This window comes from Balaenoptera ricei, unplaced genomic scaffold, assembly GCF_028023285.1.
Source record: "Balaenoptera ricei isolate mBalRic1 unplaced genomic scaffold, mBalRic1.hap2 scaffold_489, whole genome shotgun sequence".
NCBI lineage: Eukaryota > Metazoa > Chordata > Mammalia > Artiodactyla > Balaenopteridae > Balaenoptera > Balaenoptera ricei.
The window spans coordinates 1-12,838 of NW_026777675.1; the positions used below are offsets into that span (position 1 = coordinate 1).

The following is a 12,838-nucleotide window of genomic DNA, read 5'->3' on the forward strand; positions in this document are numbered from 1 at the left end:
GAGACAGTATAGGAAATTGTCTTGGTAATCCAGGCAAAGTTATTATGATTACTTGGGTCAAATTGCTAGCTGTGATTATAGTGACAGGTGGAGAGCCTCCGAATGAATTTAAACATAGATCCAGCAGCCTTTCCTGGCATATTTTCTATTAAGTATGAGAGAGAAAGAGATCAAGGATGACTCCAAATATTTTTGCCTGAACATGAGAAAATGTGGAAATACCATTTAGAAAGTTGGGTAGTTGTGGAAAGATCAAGTTGCTTCAAGCCCAATACATTTGAAATAATCATTAGATATACAAATATAGATGTTGAGGAGACATTTCTATATAAGTCTTAAATGTAAGGGGAAGAAGGTTTGGAGATATAAATTCGTGAATCATCAGAATAGAGATTGTGTTTAAAACCATGGGACTAAATGAGATTAGCTGAAGAGCAAGCAAAGACAAGGAAGAGAAGAGGTCTGAGAACTGCAACCGGGAAGGTCTCAGATATGTAGAGATTGCGATGATGAAAGTTATTCAGTGATGGATTATGTGAATTCATGAAGAGTGGAGGAAACAACAGAGTGTTACAGAAAGTTTCTACTCAAGGGTTCAGAGAGATGAGAACTAAAATTTCATCATTGTTTCTGGCAAAATGAAAGCCACTAGTGACTTTGACAAGAACCTGATCTGAAGAAAGGTGAGGGCGAAAGAGTAGGGATGACTCGTTGTGGATTGGGTCAAATAGAAAATTAGAGAAGAAATGGAGACAGGGAGTGTGTAAACTTTTCAGCTGCAGTAAAGAGTTGCATAGAAATGATGCAGTAAGGATGTGGAATCAAGACAGCAATTTTATAATTAGGGGTTTAGGATTTTGTGGCAGGAAACAGAAACACTACACAATGATTTTAAGACTAAAGAGACATGTAATTAGATATTGAAACAACAACATCAATCTAGTAGAAGACATCAGCTCTTGCCGAGCAGAGCTTCCCCGGGGTGGAGCTCTCCCAGGGCTACAGTAACTAACACTTTGTATTCACCTTGCCTCCTCAGCTCAAGTGACATAACTAATGCTGGGCGCATCAATATCCCTTCTGTGCTCCCTTACCCCTGCCCACACCTCTGTTATTAATCCATTTACAGTTGTTCATTTGAAATATTTGGGGTGAATTTTCTTCCCAGACAGTCCCCTCCCTAAATGCAGGGAATCCTAAGTCCTACATTGGAACTACTGACTTCAAGGTAGCTGGTATTTAACGATTACGAAGCAACCACCACTCTTGCAATCACCACGTAACAGCAATGAAGCTAGTCTCCAGACTAAGCTAATGACATGGTGGACACTTTGCTGTCAAATACCTCCAATTTTTCTATGACTTTGCTTGCCTGACAGTAAAAGAGCTAGAAGACACACTCTTATCCCAGTGCTGCTTCCAAATCTCTCATGATGCAGCAAGGTGGTAGAACCTACCTGATATCCAAAACACTCATTACAAGGGCTCTGGGAAATAAAATGTTTAGTATCTCAGCCTCTCTAGTTTTGGAATTTACACTAGAAGGAGGTAAAGATTGATTCTGAGTGCTACCTCAGTCATTTACCATATGCACTGCAATATTTCATGGAGTTTCTAGGATAATTATTTTATAGAAAGGGAAGAAATGAAGAGTGAAGAGACAACTGCAGGAGAAAAGCCCTTTGGATGGAATGGGACCAGTGCTCAAGTAAATATTCCATGTATTATGATTACACCCAGTCATAGCTAGGAATACCATCAGATGCAAATTTAATGGGGATGGTAGCTTACATTATGGCCTCTGTGTCTTCAAGTTTTCAAACAAGTCAGGACTACATGAAGTGAAAAAATAAAAGTTGGATGAAAGTTTGAATATATCTATAAATGTTCCTCTTTGTCAATTAAGATATTTAGCTTTAAATTTGATTAAAGTTGCTCTTCTTTGCAGTCATCTTTATCTACTGCATCTTTTTCCAGTTCTCTAAATATTTTGCCATTCTATATTTCCACATGTAACCATTAAAGTGTTTCATAGAAAATAAATTGCAGATCATGTTTGTAAGTTTTAAAAGTTATTTTTTGGTTTTGTTTATATTTGTTTGTTAATTATAGAACCTTCACCTATATTGTTGGGTATGTGGGTTAAGCACATTTATTATTGTGTTAAGTATTATAATGAGGGTGTAGCTGCCATTTTATTTCATGGTTCTCTTTATTATCTTTTTTAAAAAATAGTATTTATTGTCTTATTTTCTGGCTTAGATACATTGATATTTTTAAAATGTAAAATGCATTTAGCTGAAAATTTTTAAAAATCTCTGCTACAGTGGCATAAACAGAGAGGAATTTATGTTCATCATGTAATAGTAAAACTGAAGGGAAGAAAACAGAATAGTTCAGTGATAATAGCAGAACCCAGACACTTGCCATATTTTAATTATGTCGTACTTGTGAGTACATCTCACAAGTCCAACTCTTTGTTGCTCCCTAGTCTTAATACGACTGGCGAAATTTTCCCAATTTGCCTACATTTCAGGTGAAAACAGAACATTTGAATCAGGCAGGGGTTACTCTATTAGCAAAGTAAGGATCTTTCTGGATAAACCTCACCTTTCAACTCAATGGTCAGACATGTTTTCCAGCTACCCCCTCTCCCCCTCCCACCCAGGTAGGTAAGTCTGCATAGGCAAGCATTTTTAGTCATCTATATTCTATAAAATGGTACTTTAAAAAATCAAGAGGAGAGGCTGGGTTTTGAAAAGTTACTCTTTAAATGTCTTAATATTATCAACGTGTGCGTGTGTTTATAAATATTCTTGTTATTTTATTTTACTTTTGTGACTGGAAAATGAATCAATTATTTACTTTTCTCACAACTGCATTCTTGTAAATGCATTTCTTTTATGACTGATTTTCTCCAAGCTTTTCTATTTTCAAGAGGATCTTGTGTGACTTAGAATATCTTTATATTATTTTCAGATTTAAATAATTATTTTGCATGATATAAAATTGAAGATGTTTTCCAGTATTACTTTGAAATTACTAGTCTACTGTCATCTTATATCCATTTTTGCAGTTGATTAATCTTATTTCAATCTGATTCTATTTACTTTATATGATCTATTTTTTCTTTAGAGGCTTAGTGATTTTTCTCCAATTTTTTTATTATTAATTTTCACTGTAGTGTGGTTCAGTGATGTTTTATTATTACCTACTAGAAATACATTAGCTCTTTCATTTTGAGGGCTAATATCTTTACTAAGTATAGGCAATTTTTAGTCATTTCTTCAATTATTTCTTCTCTGTCATTAATATTTTACAATGTATTAATGTTAAATCTAAACTCCAGTCACCTAAGCATTCTGATGCATATTGCCTCTCTTTTTCTCTCCCTTATACTTTCTAGGATAGGTCTTCGGACTATTATTCCACTTCATTCCTTTATTCTGTGTGTCTATTCTGATATTGAACCCACCCATTACCTTCTTTGGTAATTCTTTGACTTCACTTTTTTCGTTTCTTATCCAGTACTTTCTCCTTCATCTTTTGGATGTTCTAATCCTACTTTCTAATTTTTCTAAACTCTGGGAATATATGAAAATTTGTTCGCAATACTAACTTGTCCTGGGTACATGATTCTGCTTCATTTGCTATAGGTTGTTTCATTTGTGATGTTTCTTTTAGGCCAGTTGAGTTCCTTGGTATTTTTAACCATTAGACTCGTATTACTCCGGGGCTATATGCTCTCTCAGTGGGTTATGTATGAGGGCCTAGAGCTCAGGTCCTGGTTAGTATAGCTGCTGACAGAGCAGAGAATACTTTTGTGGGTTTTAGCTTGGTTTAGCTGCTCTTATTTTATAGTCTGGCTCAACCACTTGCTGTTTTTCCTCCCACCCACAAACCAAAGAATAAACTCTCCCTGTGCTCTGTGAGAGGAATTGCTCTTTCCAAAAGTTCTCTTGAGCTGCAGTACCCTAGAGGTAAGGAGAAAATGCATTTGGGCTGAGCAGTGGGCCTGTGTCTCTTATCAGCTCCCACGCCTGCCATGCTTTGTGAGTTGGCTTGGTGTGACGATTCCACTCCATCACATACTGTTGCTGCTGCATTTCTGCTTTGCAGTAGTGATGGGGTAGAAGCACAATGTAGAGAAAATAAAATATGTAACTAAAATATTTCTCTTAATTTCTTATCATTGGGAGCTTTTCCTCTTACACTTTGAGCAACAGATCATGGAGTCAGTCTCATAATGGGATCTGACTTTCTTTCCTTCCTTCCTTGTTTCCTTCCTTCACCCCCACCTCTGTCTCTCTCCCACCCCCTTCTTTCCCTCCCTGTCTCTCTCTTTCTTTCTTCTTTCCTTCCTCCGTCCCTCCTTTCTTTCTTTTTCTTTTTTCTTTTTGGTTAAACTAAGCTCTCATATTAGTTGCTTTTTGGCGCCTATGACATCTTCAAATATTGGACTGTGGAAGAGAAAAAGCAGCAATAAGTTTCCTACCTTTTTAAGAGGTAGAAATCTGACTACCTGATAAAATTTTTATAATTTTTTTTAACTACTAAATGCAAATATCATATGTTAAGAATGTTTTAAACTCAAGGAGACTATATTTAAGTTGTTTTTTCTTTTCAGTGTATTCCAAGTGGGTTTTTTTAATGTATTGAATATATGCATGGTCAATAAACACTAAGACACTGATATTTTCTTAAACTTGAACATCTGTTATAGTTTTCTAATTTACAGTTATTGAATAACTGAAATGAGAATGAATCAACAAATAATTGAATAAAAATATTTTCAATTGATTTCTATCATTCGGTGTGCCCACCCCAAATTCTCACACCTTGTTCTTTGTGCATAATATTTTTATTCTTCCAAGCTTCCCTGTATCATAGATAATCTACTATCTTCCCCAGTCTAAGAACCAGAAAAGTAATATAGGATCTCAGCCATCATCATAACTTTGATGACTGCAATTACAGCTGATGCAACCTTAGTTCAGGTATCTGGTTGTTTATTTAATTGCTAAACACATCAAATGTATTCAGTCAAATCACAACCAGCTGCTCACTAGTCCATTATATGGAAGTCTTTTATATCATTAGGAGAAGTTGCAACTTCCAGTCTCAATACAACAGAGAAGAACAAACCTGACTCCATATTGGATCTATTACTTTAGCTCTAACCTTTGTGCTCTGTTGCCTGTGATTAGTCATGCAGGCTCAGCACCTTGGTCTCTTCAATCAGTCAAAGAATATTGCCTATAGCCTGAAGGATACATAATAGCCCTTTCTCAAGGCTCTGCCTCCCAGGCTTGACCTTTAAAGCCATAAAACGTTTCATTCCTATAGAGATAAAAAGTGGCAGAACAGAAAATAACATTTGTCTTGTTGGAGGTTTACAGAAACATGATGACCAGCTCTACATGGGCAGCTGCAAGAACAAAGGATTATCAGATCCACTCCAGGACCTGGCCGGCACCAAGAAGTCTGCAAGGACCAGCCACACTCCCTCCCCTTTTAGTATAAAAGAAGCCTGAATTCTAACTCTGGTGAGACAGTTCTTTGGGACACTAGTCCACCATCTTCTCGGTCTGCTGGCTTTCCAAATAAAGTCGCTATTCCTTACCTCAACACCTCGTCTCTCAGTTTATTGGCCTGTCATGCCATGAGTAGTATGAGCTTGGACTCAGTAACATAAATGTTCTTTTCATTATGCAACCAGAAATGAGAAAAATAAAAAATCCTATTGACTCAATAGTTGAGTCTTAAGACAAGTTAAATATAAAAACATTTGTCTAGCTTTGTTCTATTACAACATAAAATTATGATTAATTTTAATATTTAATTTGAAACAAAACCCACTATCTACACACTATACATAATTTTTTGTTTTTGGTGGATGAGTTTTTGTAGGCAGAGATGTGAGGTCATCTAAGAGATTTAATATAAATTATACAAAGTTATGCACTTTACATTTTTATCTCACTTTAAGGTTAAAAAATATCAGATAAGTTACTAATTATTTGTTAATATCATCTATATATCATACATATATTAGAAATTTAAGCATTCAATTATTAAACTCCCTTATAAAAAGTATGATGTGTCTCCAGCCACACTTGTGCTAAATGCTAGGAATCCAGGATTTAAAAACACATTATCTATCTTCCAGGTAGTGGCAGAGAAAACAAATAAATATCAGCTACATTATAATTTATATATACGCATATAATTTATGCATATTTATGTATATATATAGCCAGATATATATGCATATCTATATGTGTGTATAATATATATCTCTCTCTCTCCAGATATAGGAAAGAAAGATAAGATTTAGAAAATACTTCCAAGAGGATGAAGAGTTTAATTTGGGGTAAATATAAAGAAATGTCAGAAACTGTGCCATTTACAGATGTTGAGGCATAAGAGGAAATGGCTCTAGAAGAACATTAATTTATTTCATGTAGTAGGAGCTCTTGGTGAAGATATAGTTAAGGAAGGTTTAGAGAGAAAGTAAATTGATGGGAGACAGAGACTTCTAGAGTGAATCGAGGAAAATCAAACTATATCAAAGAGAATATTATTTGCTTTAGAAAAGAATGTTAACAACAGAAAAATTATTGTGACTTAGAAACCCCAGTTTCCAGAATTTTGGAAATGATTTGAATAGTCAAAAGATCCAAGGCAAAGTCAGGAATTTGTCAAATTTTCATTAAGAAGTGATAACTGATAAACCAGTTTGTATTTAGAAGGAGGGTAAAGGAGCAGACTGATAAATATTGATTAAATGAAAAGAAGTTCTTATGTAGATGGAAAATGAGCTAATATTTTGGCATGCTGAAATTGTTGGCTTGCTCAAGAGACATCCAAATTGAGATATATTTAGGCAATTATATGTGGTTTAGAACTCAGGAAAAACTAAAAGGAATTAAATAGAAATATATGTGTACATTTTATCAGCTTATGGGTACTGTTGAAACAAAAATTATGTGGATGAAATCAGCCTGGGAGGACCAAAAAAAAAAAAAAAGTTGAAAAGATAAGGTGACTGATGATTGAGGTCTGAAGAATACTAACATTTATGATGAACATGAGATATTGGTCTGAGATGGGCATATCTATCTTCACTCAATATCTAAACCTGATTTTTTTTAAAAAAACCTGAAATTCATCCAGGTATACAATGAGGAAAGCTAAAGATATCATGTAAATTATGTCTGTGGTGTACAGTGAGAAGAGCTAAGAGAAATGTGTGAATTATGTCTGAAGACTAAATAAAAAGTTTGAAACATTTACCTTAATGTAGGATAAAAAAGGAAAAATAAACATACAAACAATCTGTTACTAAAGTGAACATTACAAGTGAAAGAATACATTATGCCAGAGAATTGCAGGAAGTAAATACTTATTTTTTAAAAAATCTACTGAAGTATGAAATATAAAGATGACAAAAATTATACCTCATCTTCAATATTAAGTGACATTTACTGCAAAAAAGAACAGAGAGCTATCCAGAATAGAGAAACACTAAACTGAGAAATGAATACATTAAAAGCAAATTCAAAATCTAATAGAAACTCTTTTTTAAATAAAGGAAAATTTCTGTACAGTATTATTATTTTAATAGAGTTTCTTTTTTACCAGTATTATGTTCACAACAAAACTGAGGGGAAAGCACAGGATTCCTAACCACCCCTACCCTCACTCATGTATAGCTTCTCACATTATCAACATTCCCCACCAGATTTATACATTTGTTACAACTGATGACTCTACCTTGGCACATCATTATCACTCAAAGTCCATAGTTTACATTACCTTTCACTCTTGCTGCTGTACATTCTATGGGTTAGGACAAAGGTATAATGATATGTGTCCATCATTATACTATGGTACAGACTATTTTCACTACTCTAAAATCCTCTGTCCTCCACCTATTCATCCTTCCCTTCTCCCCAGGCCCTGGCAATCACTGATCTTTTTACTGTCTCCATAGTTTTGCCTGTCCAGTGTGTCACAGAGTTGGATCATACCGTAGGTAGCCTTTTTAGAGTGGCTTCTTTCACTTAGTAATGTGCATGTAAGATTACTTCATGTATCCTCATGGCTTGATAGCTCATTTCTTTTTAGCGCTGAAATGGAAAAACAGCTTTTAAAATTAAATAGTTTAGGGATTTCCTCAAATGGAGTATTTTAGGAAGACATTCTGGTTAAAATAAGGATGAGGAGGAGACCTGGGTGCCACCTTACTTCTATGTCTAGAATCTCTGAGAAGGCCGTTTAAATCAATGGGCTTAAAAAGAGGGGAAAAAAAGGAAGCAAAACTAAGTAATTGTGTATTAATATATTTTTCAAAATTTCTGAATTACACAAGCTTTAAAAATTAGAGTTGAGGGCTTCCCTGGTGGCGCAGCGGTTGAGAATCTGCCTGCTAATGCAGGGGACACGGGTTCGAGCCCTGGTCTGGGAAGATCCCACATGCCACGGAGCAGCTGGGCCCGTGAGCCACAACTACTGAGCCTGCGCGTCTGGAGCCTGTGCCCTGCAACGGGAGGGGCCGCGATAGTGAAAGGCCCGCGCACCGCGATGAAGAGTGGCCCCCACTTGCCGCAACTAGAGAAAGCCCTCGCACGAACCGAAGACCCAGCACAGCCAAAAATAAATAAATAAATAAAAATAAAAGTAGCTATAAAATTAAAAAAAAAAAAATTAGAGTTGAAAGTGTCTGAAAAATAATTTCTTTTATATATTTATTAACTTATTGTCACTAATTCAAACTTTTATTCCACAAATTCACACGTTTTATTGTAGTCTTCCTCACTGCTCAACACTATTTTACGTTCACAATCCCTGGGCATTTAAACTAATTAGAAATTTGGTTTTCAGACTCATATGTGAATGAACATTTAAGTTCTTGACAGATTGGACACACACACACACACACACACACACACACGCACACACATAGTTAGACATTCTGATGAAAATATTTTCAAAATAATAAACATCTGAATGTCAAAATTTACACACATATTATAAAGAGAAGAAATAATTATTTCTATACATAAGTATGGCTCCAAAATTTTTCACAAAGAAGTCTATGTACTATGGTTGCTAATCTGATTCAATCTTTTCCTCATCATCAGAATTTAAGTTCCATCATATTTACCAATGTGTGTATCTTTGTTGCTGCTGACACAGTAAATGGAGTTGAGGCAGTGATTTACAGGAATTTATTAAGCTGTTCAAGGCTCTTCTTATATTTACTCATGATGGCTTGGTTTCTGCACTGTCAGGTGGATGTATTATAATCTATCATTTTGGATCAGCAGTGTTTCTGGGCTCATTTTGATTTTATGTGGTCTCTACTTTGAATTGCTATAAATTAATTTTTAATTTATTTCCTTAGAAAGACTTATGTGCATTCCTATACTGGTCAAATGCAAATCACTCAAGTATTTGTAATATTTTGACTTGAAACCATGTGAATAACAAATATAATTTAAAACTTGACAGTCAAAGATTTCGGTTCTAGTATTTATGGTACAACTCTAAGTTATAAAATTATTAACACTAATGAATGTAAAATTTTGTGTGGTGTGTAATATTAAATTCATTTATTTCTGTTTAACATCATTACTTTTTATCAATATCATGATGAGTTAAGTATAGGTATTTTTATTTTTCTGGTATCACCAGATAATTTTTTATTTCATATAGATAAATTAGATGGCAAGCTAAAAGTAATTCTTTATGTGCTAAAGCTTATGCTGTAATTGATATTTATGTTCACAATGTTAAAATTTAAAAGAACAGTATTTTTACGCTTAGAGAAATATAGTAAACATACTCCAGTACTTTTTATAACTTTTTATGACTGAAATCATCTAATAAGTACCAGTTTTTGGCTTAAAAAACAAATTAGGTAATTTGATTTTAATTGAGCTGGCATATAAATTTATATAGGTCTTTTCTTAAAAGAAAGGGGTCCACCCTTTCTTATAAGCTGCCAGGGCTGCCCCGTGATTTTGAGTTTGTTTTGTGAATATCATGTATTATTTGTGGGTGAGTTTAGGTCTGAGAGCCATTCCATGAACCCATTAAAGCTCATGTGTTTTAAGACATTTACAATTTTTTCCTACGAAGATTCTTTTTAGTAAACCACTGAAATCACATTTCTGTTATATTTGATTGCATTATAAAAATGTCTAAGGGGTTCCACATCACACGTCATCATGAAAATGCAAATTAAGTCAACAATGAGATAACGTTATACATCTATTAGAATAACCAAAAATCCCAAACACTGACAACACCAAATGCTGGTTAGAATATGGAGCAATAGGAACTCTCATTTATTGCTCATGGGAATGTAAAATTGTACAGCTACTTTGGAAGACAATTCTTACAAAATAAACACACTCTTACCATACAATCCAGCAATAACTCCAAAAGTTAAAAACTTATATCCTTACAAAAATCTGCATATGAATGTTTATAACAGCTTTATTCTTAATTATCAAAATTTGAAAGCAATGAAGGTGCTCTTCAATAGGTGAATAGATAAATAAACTGTGATACATCCACCCATTAGAATATTACTCAGCACTGAAAAAGGCACTATCCAACCATTGGAAGACAGAGGAAATTTAAATGAATATTATTAAGAAAGAAGTCATTCTGAAAAGGTTACATACTGTATGATTCCAACTATATAACATACTGGCAAAGGCAAAACATTGGAGACAGTAAAAAGTTTAGTGGTTCCCAGGGTGTGAGGGGAGAGAGAGATGAATAAGTGGAGCACAGAGGATTTTCAGAGCGGTGAAAACAGTGTTCATAATGTTATAATGATGAATACATGTCATTAATTACACATTTGTCCAAATCCATAGAATGTACAACACCAAGAGTAAACCCTAATGTAAACTATGGACTTTGGGTGATAGAGATGTATTAATGTAGGTTCATCAACTGTAACAAATGTACCACTCTGGTGAATCTAAACCTGCTCTAAAAAATAAAGTCTTAAAATCTTAAGATTTTTTTATATGTGTGTATATATATTTATATACACATACACACACATATGTAAGTGTGTGTTTTGGAAAAATATTAATTTCAAAGGCAGCAAATAAAATCCCATTCACTAGGATGCCATAATCAGTGCATAATATTACTGCAGTGGATTGAAATTAAGAACAATAATTTAATCTACTACATGTGGTGATACATTATAATCAAAATGAAAACATCCCTTTACTAAAATGTAATTGATTTATGTCTTATAACCATGAAGATATTCATTAGGAGTATATGACAGGTACTCAAAAGCAGTTAGCAAACCTCAACTTTAGAAATATTATTGACTCAAAACTCATAAAAGTTAATTCAAATTGAACCTCTATATCACCATCATGTTACAAATTCTTTCAATTGAAACATTAGAATTTTGTAACAATTATACAATTTTATAGCTAAAACATTATATAAGCAGGAAAATTTTTTAAAAACTATGTCTATGCTGAGAATTAGTTATAGAGTTGTGATAATATGTGATGTTGGAATTTTTGTAGCTAATTTCTGATATCGCATGAGATCCTTGTCCATGGTAATTATATTGCACACAGTTTGTTATACAAGATATTTTGGATCATCAAACCCCCAGGTGTCTGCACCATATGGCATGGCAGAAATGCAAGATTGCCATCTAGTGGCACAACCAAAACAAAACAAAACAGATGCCAAAACATCACTTCTCAAAATTCCAAGAAGCAAATGGTAGGAGTAAACCATATGGACTTCCTCTCATCAAGAGTGATCTAGCTACAACCAAGGAGTTGTGGGGAAAAGATACATGGATAGAGCTCTCAGGGTGTATATAATGAGTGATGATCTTTATGGCTCAAGTCTAAGCCCACTAGAGAGTATGCCCTGCAGAGGCTGCACACACCAAGCAGGGTTAAACCAGCAAGCCAGCCTCTCTTCTTGCCTATACCTGTGCGTGCTCTACAAGCCAAAGATAGAGTGTTTCGGGTAAGTGGGCAAGGGGTCTGCGTGGGTTCAAGCACACAGGCTCCGTTTCACTGAGCTTGATCTACCTATTGCCATTGCCTATGTGTGTGTGTGTGTGGGGGGGTGTGTGTGTGTGTGTGTGTGTGTGTGTGTGTGTATATATATATATATACATATATATATATATACATATATATGTGTATATATATATATATATATATATATATAGTTTACCAACACTAAAATCTGGAGTCCTACAAAATGCCTTAAATACCAGCATGGTATGCTATACAATTTTCTCAGAACAAAAGAAAATTTTATATTAAAGGAGCAGTAACAATAGACTTCTAACTATAGAGTTAACTTTCAATGCATACCAATAGGGAAACATTTGGCTAGATAGAGGAAGACTCAGATGAAGAGTATCTTAAGGAGTTGAAACATGTGCAGTCTTTTATATAGAATGAGATAGATGCACTGAACTAAAACAAACAATAAATTAGATTGTGTCTCCAACTGCTATTACACATGGTTTTCTAGACCAGAGAGTGTAAGAATGATTAGCTTATCTCACTGTCAAACTCAGTTTTCCATGTCTGGCATTTGTGCTCTCCATTCTTAAGAACTTGGGTCTGTTGGGTTACAAAAACTGTTCATGGAGGGGAGGCAACACCTCATAAGAGGACTGGCAAGTGATTCATTGATCTGGAATATGTGCGGTACTCTGCTACTTTGGGTTCCTCATGATAGTGGATAAGCAAAGGAAAAAAAAATTACTTGCTAAAACAATCAATCCTCATTACCACGAGAAACTAAGGTTACT

The 12,838-nt window shown here is 34.5% G+C and overlaps 1 long non-coding RNA gene across 2 annotated transcripts in view; it reads right to left on the reverse strand.

Moving 5' to 3' along the window:
• Window positions 1-8,452: 8,452 nt before the first annotated feature.
• Window positions 8,453-12,838, reverse strand: part of LOC132358886 (uncharacterized) — a 70,146-nt gene continuing 65,760 nt past the window's right edge. For both annotated transcript variants that reach the window (XR_009500623.1, XR_009500621.1), the window contains one exon: window positions 8,453-8,542. This is a non-coding gene — a long non-coding RNA (uncharacterized LOC132358886). The remainder of the gene's footprint in view (window positions 8,543-12,838) is intronic.